Source organism: Myotis myotis, unplaced genomic scaffold, assembly GCF_014108235.1.
Source record: "Myotis myotis isolate mMyoMyo1 unplaced genomic scaffold, mMyoMyo1.p scaffold_m19_p_7, whole genome shotgun sequence".
Taxonomy (NCBI): domain Eukaryota; kingdom Metazoa; phylum Chordata; class Mammalia; order Chiroptera; family Vespertilionidae; genus Myotis; species Myotis myotis.
The window spans coordinates 10,650,753-10,666,836 of NW_023416379.1; the positions used below are offsets into that span (position 1 = coordinate 10,650,753).

The 16,084-nt window shown below is 42.3% G+C and overlaps 1 protein-coding gene across 4 annotated transcripts in view; it reads right to left on the minus strand.

The window, feature by feature from the left end:
* UST (uronyl 2-sulfotransferase) overlaps positions 1-16,084 on the minus strand; it is a 264,462-nt gene that overhangs the window by 204,048 nt on the left and 44,330 nt on the right. The window lies entirely within an intron of this gene.

Below are 16,084 nucleotides of genomic sequence, written 5' to 3' on the forward strand. Positions count from 1 at the left end.
AGTGAACTCCAATAGAACCAGCCTGACTTCAAGGTAAGATAGGATATATAATTCTGAATCTGCTGGGGGTAATAGTTTAAGGAAAACTCTATTTCCATCCTTAAACCCGAAAGAGACATTCACTGTCAAAACAAGGACCATTTATGACCCCACAGCTGAGCTGTTTGTTTGTTTTTTAATTTAATTCAACAAAAAGGGAATCAATGTTCCATATCCTATCCTCTGTTTCTCCTATATAACAGTCATTTAATCTCAGCTCTGGTTTTCCTGCATGTAAATAACTAGTTGTGAACCTTAATTGCAAAATACTTTCCAATCCATTCTTCCAATATCCATGCGTATGTACTTGATAGCACCGCTCTTATTTGTTCTGGTTTTATATCTCAGAAAACTTATTTCAGCTAAAACCAGCTACACAGCATACACAGATGGCTGCGCAGAACTCTATTTACTCCCTTTACATGTTAGGCTGCTCCTACCAGGGGTCACAAGGGACATTTCCTTTTTGCCCTCTCTCTTCTTTCAGTAACACGTGCTCAATTAAAATTTCATTTTCTTCTACCGGAGTCTGAGAAACACTCCTCAAGTGGGTGGGTGCAAGGGTTCCCTCTTTGCACAATCCACTCTTCCACCTGGATGTCACAGTCATATTTCACCTGAAACATCTTGTCAATATCAGCTGTCATTAATTCTCCCCACAGGAAGACTAGTTGGTCAGAATTCACAGTTGGGGGAGTGTGGTGGATTACAAATCATGGCTTACTTTTCTTGGCATCTCCTGATTTTAACTGAACTTTAACTCCAGGGTACAAATCTGGGTGAAAACACAGTATAGAAATTCAATCACTCCATTTAGGCGATCCCAAGGCACCCAATAGTCCCCTGCATTGCAGAATCATGGCACCTCGTAGGTCATAGTCAAGCCCCCTTAAAGAATTTACTCTGGTGGGAGGCCCATCAGGTCTGCTGCTCATGAGCAATGAAAATCCCAAACAGGGAGAGGGGGAGGAAAAGTGGGAATGACAGTACAGTGGAAAGAGAGGGGGACTCAGAACTCAACCTCTCTTTACTACAAAGTCCATGAGTGCCCAGTTAGCAATAAAATGCTCTCATTCTATACTTTCAGTTCCCATAATCCATCTTAAATCCGAAAACAGGGCTTTACACAGAATAGGAAAACTTCAGAAACAATGATAAAAATGTTTTCAAACCCAAAATCACTTTCTCCTGACCAAAACAACTTTTTTTTATTAACTTCAGAGAGAGGAAGGGAGAGAGGATCATTGATCAGCTGCCGCATGCATGCCCTCTTCTGGGGATTGCGCCAGCAACCCGGGCATGTGCCCTGACCTGGAATTGAACCGTGACCTCCTGGTTCATGGGCCAACACTCAACCACTGAGCAACACTGGCCAGCCTGACCAAGACAACTTTTCATCCTGAATTCCACTTTTTGTTTATTTTTTTTCTGACCAGTACAATTTTCGTTTTGGATTGTCTTGGTTTTTAAGAATGTGATATATTCTTTAAAATAACAAGGAAGGGTGATCTCCCACATGGTATTTTTTCAGTTGACAAATATTTATTGAAGATTGACCATGTGTCAGACACTATGCACTAAGAATATAATGATGATAAAAAAGGGGGGAACGAAGAAGGGCTCTGCACTCTTGGGGTTCACTTTCAACCTAGTCTCACTTCCACCTAGCTTTGTTCTAACAGTGTTTTCTTTCAATATTTTTTCCATTTTATCTACTTAGTTCAAGATTCAAAAGTCACAAGCTATACAATGAACATTATTATTCTCGCTTCTATCTTCCACTTACTTAGTTCCCTCCCTAGAGGCAACCAATATTGTTAGCTCCTTCTATAGCCTTCTAAGATACATTGTACTATTCAAGCAAACAAGTATATACTCTTCTTTTTACACTTGACAAGTATAAGAAGTTATCCTCTATTAGGACATGCTGTTTATAGCTGCATAGTATTCCACAGTGTAGATAAACCATAATTTAACCAGTGTCTTTGAAGGACAATAATGTGGCTTTCAACCTTACTATTATAAACTATTAAGACACATTTTATCATTCACACATACACACACATTCTAATATATAAAGCCATCCTTAATGGAGCGGCTTAGTTTATTCCTGACACATGTGGGCATCGAAAAGAACATGCTGCCATTCAGACCCTGCTGTGCTATGTCTACTGAAGAGTTTCCTGGTAAGAAAGGGAAAGTAAGAATCAAGCAGAGATCCTGGAAATCTGCAAATAATCATCTTGTTCCTCTGAGGTCTACACACAACTGCAGCAAACTACACCAGGCCTGTAGTGCAGCCAGAAGCTGACGGGATCCGCTGCAGGGAGAGGAGCTCACAGAATTGTAACCCTGGTGTCACAGATGGAGTTCAGGCACCAGAAGTCATAAATCTGTAAGCATTTCTTGGGCAAAGGCCCTCTTGGCATGATTTTTTTCTCTCAAAATGCTGTTAAATACTCAGGGTTTTTCTTTATCCCTCCAGGCAGCTGCAAACTCTGCCTACTCACATGCCCCTACAAGAAGGCAAACTGGAGTGTTTCCTTTTAAACCTTTTAAATCAAACACCTTCTATAGGTACTTTGGCAGCTCTTCTAAGTCTTTAAAAGCAGAAGGGGGCAGAGAGAGGACCACCCACGCACAGTTTGGTTTATTTGCGAAGCATAATCCCTATGGCAAGCTTTAAAAGACAGCCCTTCCTCACACACCTCTCTCACAGGTGCGCCTCCTGCCCTCGGTGGCCAGGACTTCATTATAAATGCAAACCTTGTCATTAGGAGAAACGACCAGAGTCCTGTCCTTATTACCCCATCATTTAACTTGGTAATGGCAATTTATTGAGCGCCCACAACACGGAAGGTGCTATAAAATTTATTAAATTTTGAAATGATTGAAAGTGCATCATGTAAATGAAGCCAGATGTATTTCTGGAAAGAGAGGCTGAAAAGATTTTTACAGACATGAAAATGAATCCGTTATATTTTATCTCGCATAAATGGCCAAGGGGAGGGTGAACTCACAGAACGTCTGAGTGTTCATTTATAACATATTAAATTAGTTCACAGATTGTAATAAAGGCTTTAAAAATCACCTGCCACAGAACAGCCCTTTCAGTGCACTGGGCAGGAGCACACTGCCTTTGTGCCACCTCCCAAGTGGTAAAGATAGCACCACCCTGAGTGTAAATGCTGAAGGACATTTTGTAATGGTCAAGTTTCTTGCCAATTAAAATTTCTTCAATTAAAGGAACTATTAATGGCAGTGGTTTATATTAGCTTAGGGGCAGGGGCCTAATTTATGGGAACCAGGCACTAAATTGAAAAAAATGCAAAGGTTCTGGGAGATGATGGGACCCAGCAGTCTCCCTCACTCCTGTTTCTCCTTCTCCCAAACCATTGCCGACTGAGCCCACTGTCTGGAAGTCCACCAGCAAGGACATACTTTGTAAAATGTTCTGAAGCATTTTATATACTCATTAACCATATAAAAATGTACATAAAAATGCAAGAATATCTTACCGTGTTAAAAAAAATTATAAGAAGACAATTTTTTAAAAGGATGCCATTGAGTTATTGTTATCTATAGTCTGGTAATTCCACTTTTGGGGGATTTGCTCTGAGTATGTGTCTTCTTCCAATTCATCAATAAAAAGCAATTTGTGGAAAGGTGTTTATAGCAATAGCAATGTGTAGTATCCAGGCTCCAAAATGACCCCATCAGCGATCCCCATCACACCCATGTGTAGCCCTCTCCCACACTGTACCAGGCTGGTCTGCGTGATTAACAGAATATGACAGAAGCAAAGGTATATCGCTTTCAAGACTATGTTATTTAAAAAAAAAAAAAAACACACAACTTCCATTCTGGTTTGCTGTTTCTCTCTCTCTCTCTCCTTTTCATTCCTCACCTGGAAAAGTCTGCTGCCATGTCATAGGCAGCCCTATGAAGAAATCTATGTCGCCATAAACCAAGCCTCCTGACAGCTGCCACATAAAGTGAGGGTAGAGCCCTAACCAGTTTGACTCAGTGAATAGAGCATCGGCCTGCAGACTAAGGGGTCCCAGGTTTGATTCTGGTCAAGGGCACGTACCTTGGTTGCAGGCACATCCCCAGTAGGGGTTGTGCAGGAGGCAGCTGATCGATGTTTCTCTCTTATTGATGTTTCTAACTCTCTATCCCTTTCCCTTCCTCTCTGTAAAACAATCAATAAAATATATATTTTTTAAAAAGTGAAGGTAGAAGCAGATCCTCTAGCCCCAGTGCAGCCATCAGATGAGACAGCAGCCCCTGGTAACAACTTGGCTTAATAAGGAGCTAAGCCACTGCTGGATTCCTGACCCACAGAAACTGCATGTAATAATAAGTGGTTATTTTTTTAAGTTGCTAAGTTTGGGGGTAATTTGCTACATTGCAATAGGTATCCAATGCATGGTGCTATCGAGTTAGTATAATAGAAAATAATGAAGATACAGAAACTGGGAAACTGCTAAGCCAATTAACTTGATGAACTCCTCGATAATTAAAATAAAAATTAGAAGCATTTTATGTATGTAAAATAACTTGAAAAAAGCTAAAGCACAATATATACAATAATTAAATTATGTAGAAAGTATATACATATGCATTTTCTCAAAGATCATTGGGAATTTGGAATGAAATAAAAGCTATCCTTAGTCATTTCCTGAGGTACTTTATAATAAACAGAACTATACAAAATAAGAAAAAATCTGAGTAGGTAAATTGTAGGTGCACTATTACAACAGGAATGATGAGCATTAAAGATGAAAAAATAATAGCACTGTGACTTAACATCCCAGAATGAGGGAACTGATTTCTCTCCATGAATAAGTGTGGTAGATTTGTAGAGATTTTTAAACATATCTGCAAATTCTCTGACACCTCTTGCATCAAGATGGGGGATCTATTCCACCTCCCCTTGAATTTGAGCTGACATTAGTGGCTTGTTGTTACCAATAGAAGGCACTAGAAGTAAAGACATGTGACTTCCCCAGGCTATTATTCAAGGACATTCAGGTTCTGCCTGGTTCGTTTGGGACACTCATTCTGTGGGTAGCCATCATCATGTAAGAGTCATGACCACTTATATGTTGGAAAAGTCATGCATAGCATCAACTGCTAGCCATGTGGGGAGCCACCCAGATGCCCCACTGAATCTTCAGAAGACCCCTAAATGAGAACTGCCGATTGAAGACCTTCCCAAATGCCTAAACCACAAAATCATGAACAAAATTTTGTTACTTAAGTTTTAGGAAATGCGTTACATAGCAATAGTAACCAGAACAAGTTGATTATAAATTTGGTGCCAATTTCCATCAATCCTATTACGTATATACTAGTGGCCCAGTGCATGGATTCGTGCACATTGAAAGGAAATGAATTAGAAGAAAGATTCATGTGGTAATTACATTACTGTAAAAAATTATATGTCAAAATACTACATAGAATATAGTATTATAAAATTAAAATACAAAATATTTTAATATGTGTCGCGCATGCGTGAGTCAATGTTTATTTTTAAATTGCCAGAGTACGTTATATGTACCGGCTGGTCAGTTGGTTGGATGGATGGGTGGACAGTCACTTAGCCCTTTATATATATAGATTCTTTGCTATGTGACATTAAGAAGTAGAGTCTCTTTCCCCACCTTTGAACCTCGGCTTGACTAGTGGCTTGCTTTAGCCAAAGAATGGAGAAGAAGCAACAGTGTGCTGGTTCCCAGCTTAGGCCTTAAATGGCCTGCTACCCGTCCGCTCTCTTAATATCCTGCTACTGCTAGAAGAACAACCCTTGGTTAGTCTTCTGAAGATGAAAGAGTGGTTAGGGGCAATCAGGCAGACAGGCAGAGGCGGTTAGGGGCAATCAGGCAGGCAGGTGAGCAGTTTGGGGTGATCAGGCAGGCAGGCAAACAGTTAGGGGCATCAGGGAGGCAGGCAGAGTGGTTAGGGGTGATGAGGCAGGCAGGTGAGTGGTTAGGGCAATGAGGCAGGCAGGCAGAGTGGTAAGGGGTGATCAGGCAGGCAGGCAAGCAGTCAGAAGCTAGCAGTCCCGGACTGTGAGAGGGATGTCTGACTGCCAGTTTAGGCCCGATCCCAGGAGTCGGACATCCCCTGAGGGGTCCCGGATTGAGGAAGGGTACAGGCCAGGCTGAGGGACACCTTCCCCGCCCCCCCCAACCCCCCCCCCATGCATGAATTTCGTGCACCAGGCCTCTAATATATATATATATATATATATATATATATATATATATATATATATATATATATATATATAAAATTTTTTTTATTTAATGAAGCTACTTAGTATACAACACTCCCAACTTTGCTTTAGGAATCATTTTGTAGCTTAACTGATGGTGTATAACTCATAATGATGTATATGAAGGGATATGGTTTAAAAGAAGTAGTTTAACCCCAGAGTACAGTTCACTGGTAAAGCACAGTACTAGGAGTAACAATTTGGTGGGTTTCGGGGTTTTTTCATTGCCTTTTCTCTCTGGTGACACCTCCCATGGTAGTTTTGGGATTGAAGAGAGAAAAATTGAACCCACCTCCAAAGAGGCCAATGTCAGAACTATCCTGGTACTTATTTTGACCCCATATTGCTTAGCAGATGGTCAGTAAGTTCAGACATAGCCAAATAGCAGGGTTGATTTTACCCACACATTTTTCTCATAATAGCCATGCAGTAATTATGTGCATGGAACTATGTACCAAACTACTGTGGTGATCTATTTAAGTAATAGAAACGGAAATGTCTACATACAATACTTATTACTCATAGGACAAGATAAACGTAAGTACTATTTACATCAATTCAGATAGTGCACTACCACCAAAGCCAATAGTAAACCATATAATGAAGTGTCAAAAGGACATTTCTGGAACCACATTTGTGGCCTTTATTTTAATCTTGATGCATGGCAGCTTACCAAAAATTCCCAAAGCAGCTATAATTCTGAGCAGACTAAAAATACATCACTATTCATTCCGCCCTCTTCCTAACCTTTTAACCCCAAGATGGGCAGCCATAGCCATCATGGTCAGCGTTCCAAAGTTTTCATGTCCCGGTTACTTCTGGCTACTGGGTTTTCTCTTCTAGCTACTAATTGAACCCAACTACATCCTAAGATCGACTCTGGTAATACATTTAAAAATGTGATCAAAGCAGATAAGATGGCTCTGTTTCCTCCCTGTCTTCCAGCAGGGAACATTCCTTACCAATCAAATTGATATCAAGTATTCTGTACACAATACTGTCACAGACACCAACTGATATACAGCCGCAGAGCTTGGGTGAGGATAAATATACATACACATGGCGCTGAACAATATAAGATGTAAATAAACATCAAGACAACTGTTGGAAAGATGCCACATAGCAGTTCACGTGAATTTCTGGTGGTTGTTGTTAATCCTCACCTGAGGATATTTTTTCATTGCTTTTCAGAGAGAGTGGAAAGAAAGGAGGAAGGGAGGGAGGGAGGAAAGGAGGGAGGGAGGGAGGGAGGGAAATAGAGTGAGGGAGAGAGAGAGACATCAATATGAGAGAGACACATCGATTGTTTGCCTCCTGCATACTCCCTGACCGGGGCGGGGAGCGAACCCTCAACCCAGGTACGTGCCCTTGACCGGAAATCAAACCCAAGTGTTTGGGGGCTAACACTTTAACCAATTAGCCACACTGGCCAGGGCTCCATATGAATTTTAGTATAAAATGTGGGAACTCGCAAAGTGACATTTATGGGCACTTCCAATCCTGAGAGCCGCTGATGAGTGAATATCTGCACAAATGGCAAAGGAGTTTGGAAGCGAGAGGACTTACATCAGGCTATGTTCAAGAAAAGCTAGGCCTGCTAGAAACAACGACACTGCAGCGCAATTATCGTAGCCCTTAGCTTTTGCTTCCTAAATACCATCTCCCAGTTCCGTTTCTGCTTGATACAGACAGCTGCAAGAGAATGTGGCTCCCACCCTAGCCATAGGAAAAAGAAAAACAGATCATCCACAAAGTCATCATTTTTGGAGCTCAGTGGAATGTTCAGGTCAAAAGGCAATGATGAAGTGAACTGCATTCGCAAGGGTGACAAGTGTCTCCAGGGGCAGAGAAGACACACAAGCCACTTTGCCCTTGAAAAGCTGGGGAGAAAAAGGTGGCAGCCAGAAAAGCAGATGAGAAGCAAAGGACTAAGATTCCAGCAACTTCCCTGTGGGTTAGGGTGACAGTTTAGGGCCCCTGGGTCCCCACAAGGGGAGTATGGCCCCCACTTCCCAACACTTTTCCACAGGCCTCCACGGCAATGCTCATGGGAAGTTCTGGGGACAGAGCCAAGGCCTGAGCGAGGCCCTGGGGGCCTAGACCTTGCTGAGGTGGGAGGGGGCGGGGCTGTGGAGCAGCCCATGAGCCTCAGGCCTGGCTGAGTACAGGTGAACAGGTACATTCGAGGGACGGTGTCTTAGTCTGCTCGGGCTGCTGCGACAGAACGCCACACACCAGGGCTGACACAACTGACATTGATCTCTCACAGTCCTGGAGGCAGGGAAGTCCCAGATCCAGGTGGTAACAGGCTCAGTTCTCGGTGAGGGTCTGCTTCCTGGCCACCTACTCACGTGGTGGAGAGAGAAAGCATCCTGGTGCCTCTTCCTCTTCTCCTAAGGACACGCATCTCTCCATGACCTTATCTAAACCTAATTACCTCTTACGGGGCCCACCACCTAACACCATCATAATATCATTGAGGGGTAGAATTGGGGTGGGGGGCTTACACAAACATTCAGTCCATAACAGACTGGCGCGCGCGAGAGCGCGCGCACACACACACACACACACACACACACACACACACAAAACTACCCTTGTCCCAAACCTTCTCTGGCTTCAAATAAAAGCCACCTGCTGCCGAGAAGGGGTAAGAAACTGCCCACATTCCAGAGCTGACCCTGCTTTGACATGAGGCAAAAGCAGATGCCACCGGGGAAGGGACAGGAAACGCTCACACCCATCCCAGCCCCAGCCAGGTAAGGATGCCTGCCTTGGGGGAGGGGTGGAAAGTCACTCCCCTCACTGGGACTGTTCAAAAGTCATCCCCCACCCCTACCCCCACCCCTCTACCCACTACCCTGCACTGGTACAAAACAGCAAAGAAAATAAAGGTGGGAAAACCGGGGCCTAAAAGGAAGGAGGACTGTCTGTTCCTCTTGCTGTCCCTAAAGTCAGGGGACATGAGTGAGAGGGTGACCTGGTCATGCACAGACACTCGATTCCTCAAGGCCTGCCTGGAGCACCCTTTCGGTAGGTTGACACCCGTGGATTCCAGCATTAATTCTCCTTGCGACTATCTACTTGACAACACCCACAGGCCCTCCAGACCCTCCAGGGCAACGGTGCCTGCTCTTGGGAAACCTTAGCCCTGCCTGCCACCCAGGCTTCCCGCCAGCTCCCGCTGTTCACTGCTCCTGGGTGAGCATCCACGCAGCAGGGCCTACCTCGATGCTGTCAATCCTGAGGGTGAATTGTTCCTCCTTGCTGCTTGCTTCTCCTCAGGTGGAAACTGAGTTCAGGGGGCCTATTCACATTCCTGTCTGGTGTCTTTAACACCGCAGCTATCATCCCTGACCTCTTCTCATATACAATCATCTGAGGGGCCCTGTAATCTCGTTCAGATACACATATAGGTTACACTGTGGTTACAGACCACCCATCACAACTCTGAATATGAAAATAGAGCCTTTCCCTCCTGATTCTTACCCAACCCACCCAAACAGCCTTGCTAAATATATCTTCAGCTACCTCTATAAACGTCCCATCATATCTTACCTTGAGTTCTCTTGGCACAATTCATCTTGCTGCTCCAGCCTCCGTCACCCTACCCTGGCCTGCCAACCTCCAGAACCAAGCAGAAAGCTGGTATTCACTGCACATGTGCCAGGCAATAGTGCTTTCACAGACATTCGATTCTCAGAATGTCAGCATTACCCCCATTTTGCTCCGAAGAAACAAAGAGACCGGGATTGAAACCCCTAACTCAAGTCCTAAACTTTCCCTCCATTCCTTCAGTCTCCCGTGAAGGCCTCAAGAGGTGGGGACAGTGAGGAAACAGGCCCTCTCTCCATGCCAATTAGGCAACGCGGCAGAAGCTACATCTGACGTGTCTCCTAGCCACCTGCCCGAATCAGCAGAATCAACTTACCTGCTCAGAGGTTAATGCTTCCACTCTGGGCAGCTGATGAAGTACTGACCAGACCCACGGGAGAGGCATTCACAGCCTTCCACAAAGTATCGTGCCCATATTTTAGAGGCCTTTCGATTGCTCATCTCCTCTGCATCCTCAAAACTCCAATACTGAGCTACATTCAACACATGGAAGTTAAAAAGGGAAACAGATGAGAGATATTGGGAAGGTAAATCTTTCCCCATTTTAATTTCAAGAATAAGCTCAGATATCAATATTTTGAAATCACATAATCATGGGTTAAATGCTAAAAGATTACCCAGATTAAGAGAGTAGATCTCAAAAGGAAAAAAAAAGTCACAAGAAAAAAATTTGTAACTATGTGTGGTGACAGATGTTAACGAGAGTTATTGTAGTGATCATTTCACAATGTGTACAAATATTGAATCATTATGTTGTACTAGAGGCCTGGTGCATGAAACTCATGCACAGGGGGGAAGGTGGGTCCCTCAGCCTGGCCTGTACCCTCTCCAATCCAGGACCCCTTGGGGGATGTCTGACTGCCGGTTTGATGTCTGACTAAACCGGCAGTTGGACATCCCTCTCACAATCCGGGACTGCTGGCTCCTAACCGCTCACCTGACTGCTGGCCTGATCCCCCTTACTGCTTTCCCCTGCCAGCCTGATCACCCCTAACCACCTCTGCCTCAGCCCGCCACCATGGCTTTGTCCAGAATGATGCCCGGAAGGTCGTCCGGAAGATGTCCAGTCTAATTAGCATATTACCCTTTTATTAGTATAGATGCCTGAAACTAATATGTTATATGTTGGTTATATCTCAATAAAAAAAAAGATGAGCCCAATTAAGTATGAGCCTGCAAGAGCAGGTTAACCAAATTCAAGATTTTCCTAAAATTCAATCGGAATAACCTTGATTCAGATTATAAACAGTAAAGCACTGTTGCTTTCAAATGAACCAGCAATTACACTACCAATGTTGACAAGAGGAAAAGCTGTCCCTTAGATTTTTTAAGATGTATACTGAGGCTACCAAGGAAAATGTTCTCAGTCCTGTAAACTTAAGTCCCATCTTCTTTTTTTCCCTCTTCAATAAGCTCTAGTATTTCTGTAAAGATAATGGAGAAAGAACAAGAGTTGCTCAGAGCATCCAAAGGAGACTCCCGAGGTTACAGTCTCCATTCACTGGCTCCATTAAGTTTTCTTGTAGAGGTAAGATATAAAAAAGGTTTTGAAGTTATAAAACATGTGTCTGACCTCCTTCATCATTCGAGCTTTCTATATTCACTCAGGTTTCAAGATACAAGAGCATACAGTTAAAATTTCCAAAGTGCCAACTGATTTCAAGGATTATGAAAAGTTTAAGAAAATGAAACTTTAAAGCCTGAATTTTGAATAGTGTTGGAAAATTACATCAATTTTCAATTTGACCTTAAGAAGAGATATAGTCCCTTTTCTGGGAAACTTATTCCAGAATTCCTCACCATTTTATTGTTATTTTCATTTACAATCAAATGACTTTTAGAACTCTGTTTTTAAAAGAGAATCATCTCCCTACCCTTTCCTCATGATTTTTCTACATACCTTTTTTGTTGTTGTTGTTAATCCTCACCTGAGGATATTTTCCCATTGATTTGTAGAGAGAGTGGATGGGAGGGGGAGAAACACAGAGAGATAAACATCGATGTGAGAGAGATACATCAATTGGCTGCCTCCTGAACGCGCTCCGACCAGAGCCTGAGATCGAGCCTGCAACCGAGGTATATGCCCTTGACCTGAATCAAACCCAGTACCCTTCAGCCCTTGGGCAGATACTCTATATACTGAGCCAAACTGGCTAGGGCTCTACACACCTTTTAGAAGAAAAACTAAGCAAAACAAACAAAAAGAAAACCTTCCACTAATTTTCCAATATCTAGGGCTTTTTCCAGTTGACTTTGGCTGGCTGATCATGGAATCAAATTTGCAGGCAGATTATTCATTTCCTATTCTTTTTCTAATTAACATGATTTATGAACATTTCTACAGAACATAACAAACACTGAAATAATTCTTCTGCAGGATCCCTTGAAGCCATTTACATAAACAACCAAATGGCATAATGACTTTGGGATACTGAAGAATATCCTTCAAAAGTGAAATAGGAAATAAACAAAATTATCTGGGAGATCATTTGAAGCCTTTAGCTCCATAAAATGGACTGTTTTCTGCACATATTTATACCAACTCTTTGCTAGAGAATTTTGGTCATGTGGAAATCCAAAAATGAATACATACACACACACACACACACACACACACACTCACACACACACACACACTCACACACACAAGAAATAGCACGCTGGAAAAATACTATATTTAAAAATTAAAATTTCATACATTTGCAAGTATATATTCATTTTATAGTATTTAAAATGTTGTATGAATCATGTATCAAGCACGTTGAAAAAGCACATAGAAATTACCATTTTATATATTTCCTATTAAATATTTGTTTTACAAACCTGAACTCAGGTTTCAAAATAATATGAAATCGCTTACATTTCAAGTGTATTATGCACTCTCATAAATTTTAAAGGCAAATGCCTTTAACCCTCATCAGAAAACAAATTCTAAAATTCCAGCTATGACTTCCCCCTCCGAAAGACTCACCCATCTAGTGACTAAATATAATTCTGGCACAAACCTCATGCAAGTTGTTTATATGCAATATTCATTAATTAAGCCGTGAAAACAAGTAGAGAACCAGGGCACTTCGCCCTTGTGTGTGACACTGTAGTCATCAGAGGTGGCCCCACAGCAAGTGAATGAGAGGGGCTCTGGTGCCAGGTAAGAGTGGAAGCCTACGAACCCCACTTCTCCATGCAGGAGGGCAGCAGAGGACACCAAGCTACATGGTGAAGGGGACATTTACTAGTAGAAGGGATCATCTTGCAGGGAGAATTTATAAGCACAAGCAAACCGAGTCTCCTGAATGTGAAGAGGAGAGTTTCCATCCCTGCATCTCTGGATGGCAGCATGAGCAGTTGCAAAGCTCTGCCTCATCCACTCCATCTGACCACTCCTGTTGTGAGAGTGGCTCAGAGATTCACAAAAGTCATCTCTTAAGTTGCAGGAGGAGTGCCCTGCTGCATTTCCATCATTCCCTTTAATTTTTTCATGAATAACTATGAATTGAGTCCTAGTGCCAGGCCCTTGTAGGCCCTTAAGATACAGTGGAGACCAAAACCAGACATCTTCTCTGGCCTCATATATAATCAAGTAGAGGGGTATATAATCAAGTAGAGGGGATGATAAGGAGCTAGGAAAGCATATAATAGGGTAATTAGATCCAGTCAAGAATTCAAGGAAGGCTCTCCTAAAATCTGAAGGACAAGTAGCAGTTGAATTATCTAATAGATCTTCCTGCAGTGGGTGCCGCATGTGCAAAGGCCCTGTGACAGGACGGAGCAGAGCAAAATCATGAAGGCCAATGTGGCCAAAGCCAGGACACCAGGGCAGGCAGAGCTGGCCCTGGCAGAACCTCTTTCATTATTTTGAAGGGGAGATACTATTGTACCTTACACTATGGTGTCAAAAATAGAATTGGACAGAAGTAAAGATGTTCAAGAGGTATTTAAGAAGTAAAATCCACAGTACTAATGACAGACTGTGTATACATTTGTTGGGATGCCTTCCAAACATAAATGTGACTTCTGGCCAATTTATGGAGGAGAACGGTCACGGTGCCTTAGAACATCACAGAAATGGCCAAGAATTAGAAACCAAGCCCCTGCATTCAGTTTGGCACTATACTTTCTTTCCTCCCTTTCCAAGATGGGAAGTAGAAATATACTGAGAAAGGAGAGGATGGGAGGAAGAATGATTCTTGTGTATGAATCTATAAAGTACCTGGCTTCCTTGGCATAAAATTCTATTATCAGAAAAATGAGCAAGTGCAACATTATCTTATTCTGCAAACTCCAAAAACCAGAGCTGCAGCCTTGTATTACAACTTACTGTGAAGACACAGTCTCTAATGATGATGGCAATGATGATGATAATGAAATTTTTCATACCATTATGATCACCATCAAAAAAAAAGAAAGAAAGAGAAATAATAACCCGTTATTGAGAGCCTTGTAGCGGCAATGGAACAGGGGTGTTTAATCCTTACAAGATTATTGCCATGTAATAGATGAGGCATACAAAGCTCAGAGATGTTGAGTCACAATTTGTCCTAGGAAAGGTTTCAAACAGCCTCCTTCTGTGTCCCCCATTCTTCTCAGAGCTCTAAGTTCTCTTTCACAATTTCCGTTCTAAAATTCTTCTTGCTTTTTGGGTAAAGGGCCATGTTCACTCCCGAGTATACATACCTTGGTCTCTTTGAGTTTCTTAGTGCTTCCCAAGCACGGACTCTGGGATAACACATTAGCATTTCCTCCCACTGTGGCCCTCAATACACAGCTCTTCCAAATCTGGCTATAGTTGAGAGCCAAGAAAGTACATATAAAATTCTCCATAATTTTTCTATTTTAGGGAGAGACACAGAGAGAGGAAGAATTAATGTGTCTTAAAGTGGTCTCTAAAAAACCCTTAATCCTTAATTTTGAATTGAATTGGTCCAGACAATCTTTCCTCCCTATATTTTTATGCCCAGAGCCACCAAAGCCAAGTTCTAGTGAACCCCAAATAAACTCATCCATGCATGTGCGCTTTTAAGTAAAAACATTAAGATAGCAAAAACTTTATTGTTCAAAGGATTACCTATGTCCTCTTTTCAACAATAAAGATTGTTTTTAAAAAGATAGCAAAAACTTAGATAATTACAAAAATGTGGCATTAGCTCATTCTTGATTTGCTGGTTTATTAAACTCTATCTGATCTTTAAAGAACATGATTGCTTGTTAAGTAAGCATGTGATAATGTCTTAAGTTCCCTGGAAGCAGAGTCTCGGATTGCAGTTCTTCGGAAAAGAGGCAGCTGGGAGCCTTCGCAGTTTATACTCACAGAAGCTGGGGAAGGAAGGCATCCACCCTCACAGACCTGGCCAGGGCACCAACAGCCTGCACTACCGGCTATTTTTACACTGTGAATTGCTTTCTTATGAAACTTTTCAATGTGAAGTGACCCATGAGGTTATTGTGCCCCACTCCCTTTACAGAGGCCAAAACTGAAACTCAGAGAAGTGAATTCCCTTAGACACAGCCAGAGAATCCATGAGCAGGGCTGGTTCTTTAACCCAAATCGTGAAACTTCAACGTCCATTGATTTAACCTGACAACCTGAAAACTTTCCCAGCATAAAATACCAAGAAATGTTGGATAAAATATAATAAACATCATTTTACAATCTTGGTTGAGCTCAGAGAGAGAACAGGATAGGTCCAGAGGCCAAAAAGAAAGAGGAAACCAAGTGGTAAGCATGTGCTGGGGTTCAGACAGCCCACAAGGATGAAGGCAGAAACCCAGGAGTTTACATTGTCATGGCCAAAGAAGGTTGAGAGTTGAATCTTGGACCCAAAAGTAGGATGAAATGAGAACCCCATGCAAAGCCGGGAACTTCCCAGGGCTACACTGAAAGGACAAACTAGAAACAAAGTCTACCACTAGCACGAGACAGTAAGGACACTCATCTCTGTGTGAGCTCTGGGTGGGAAAAAAAGGAAAAGGAAAAAGAGAAAGTCTCCCTGAGAATTCCTAATTGATAGTTGACCTTCATTTGAATTTGCAACTCAATTATAAACTACTAGTGAGTCTAGGAACCCTTGGAACAAGAGACTAAACATAAGTGGTCTCAGGTCAGATATCCTGGAGCACCAGTCAGAAATAAATGTAAAATCTCTCTCCAGA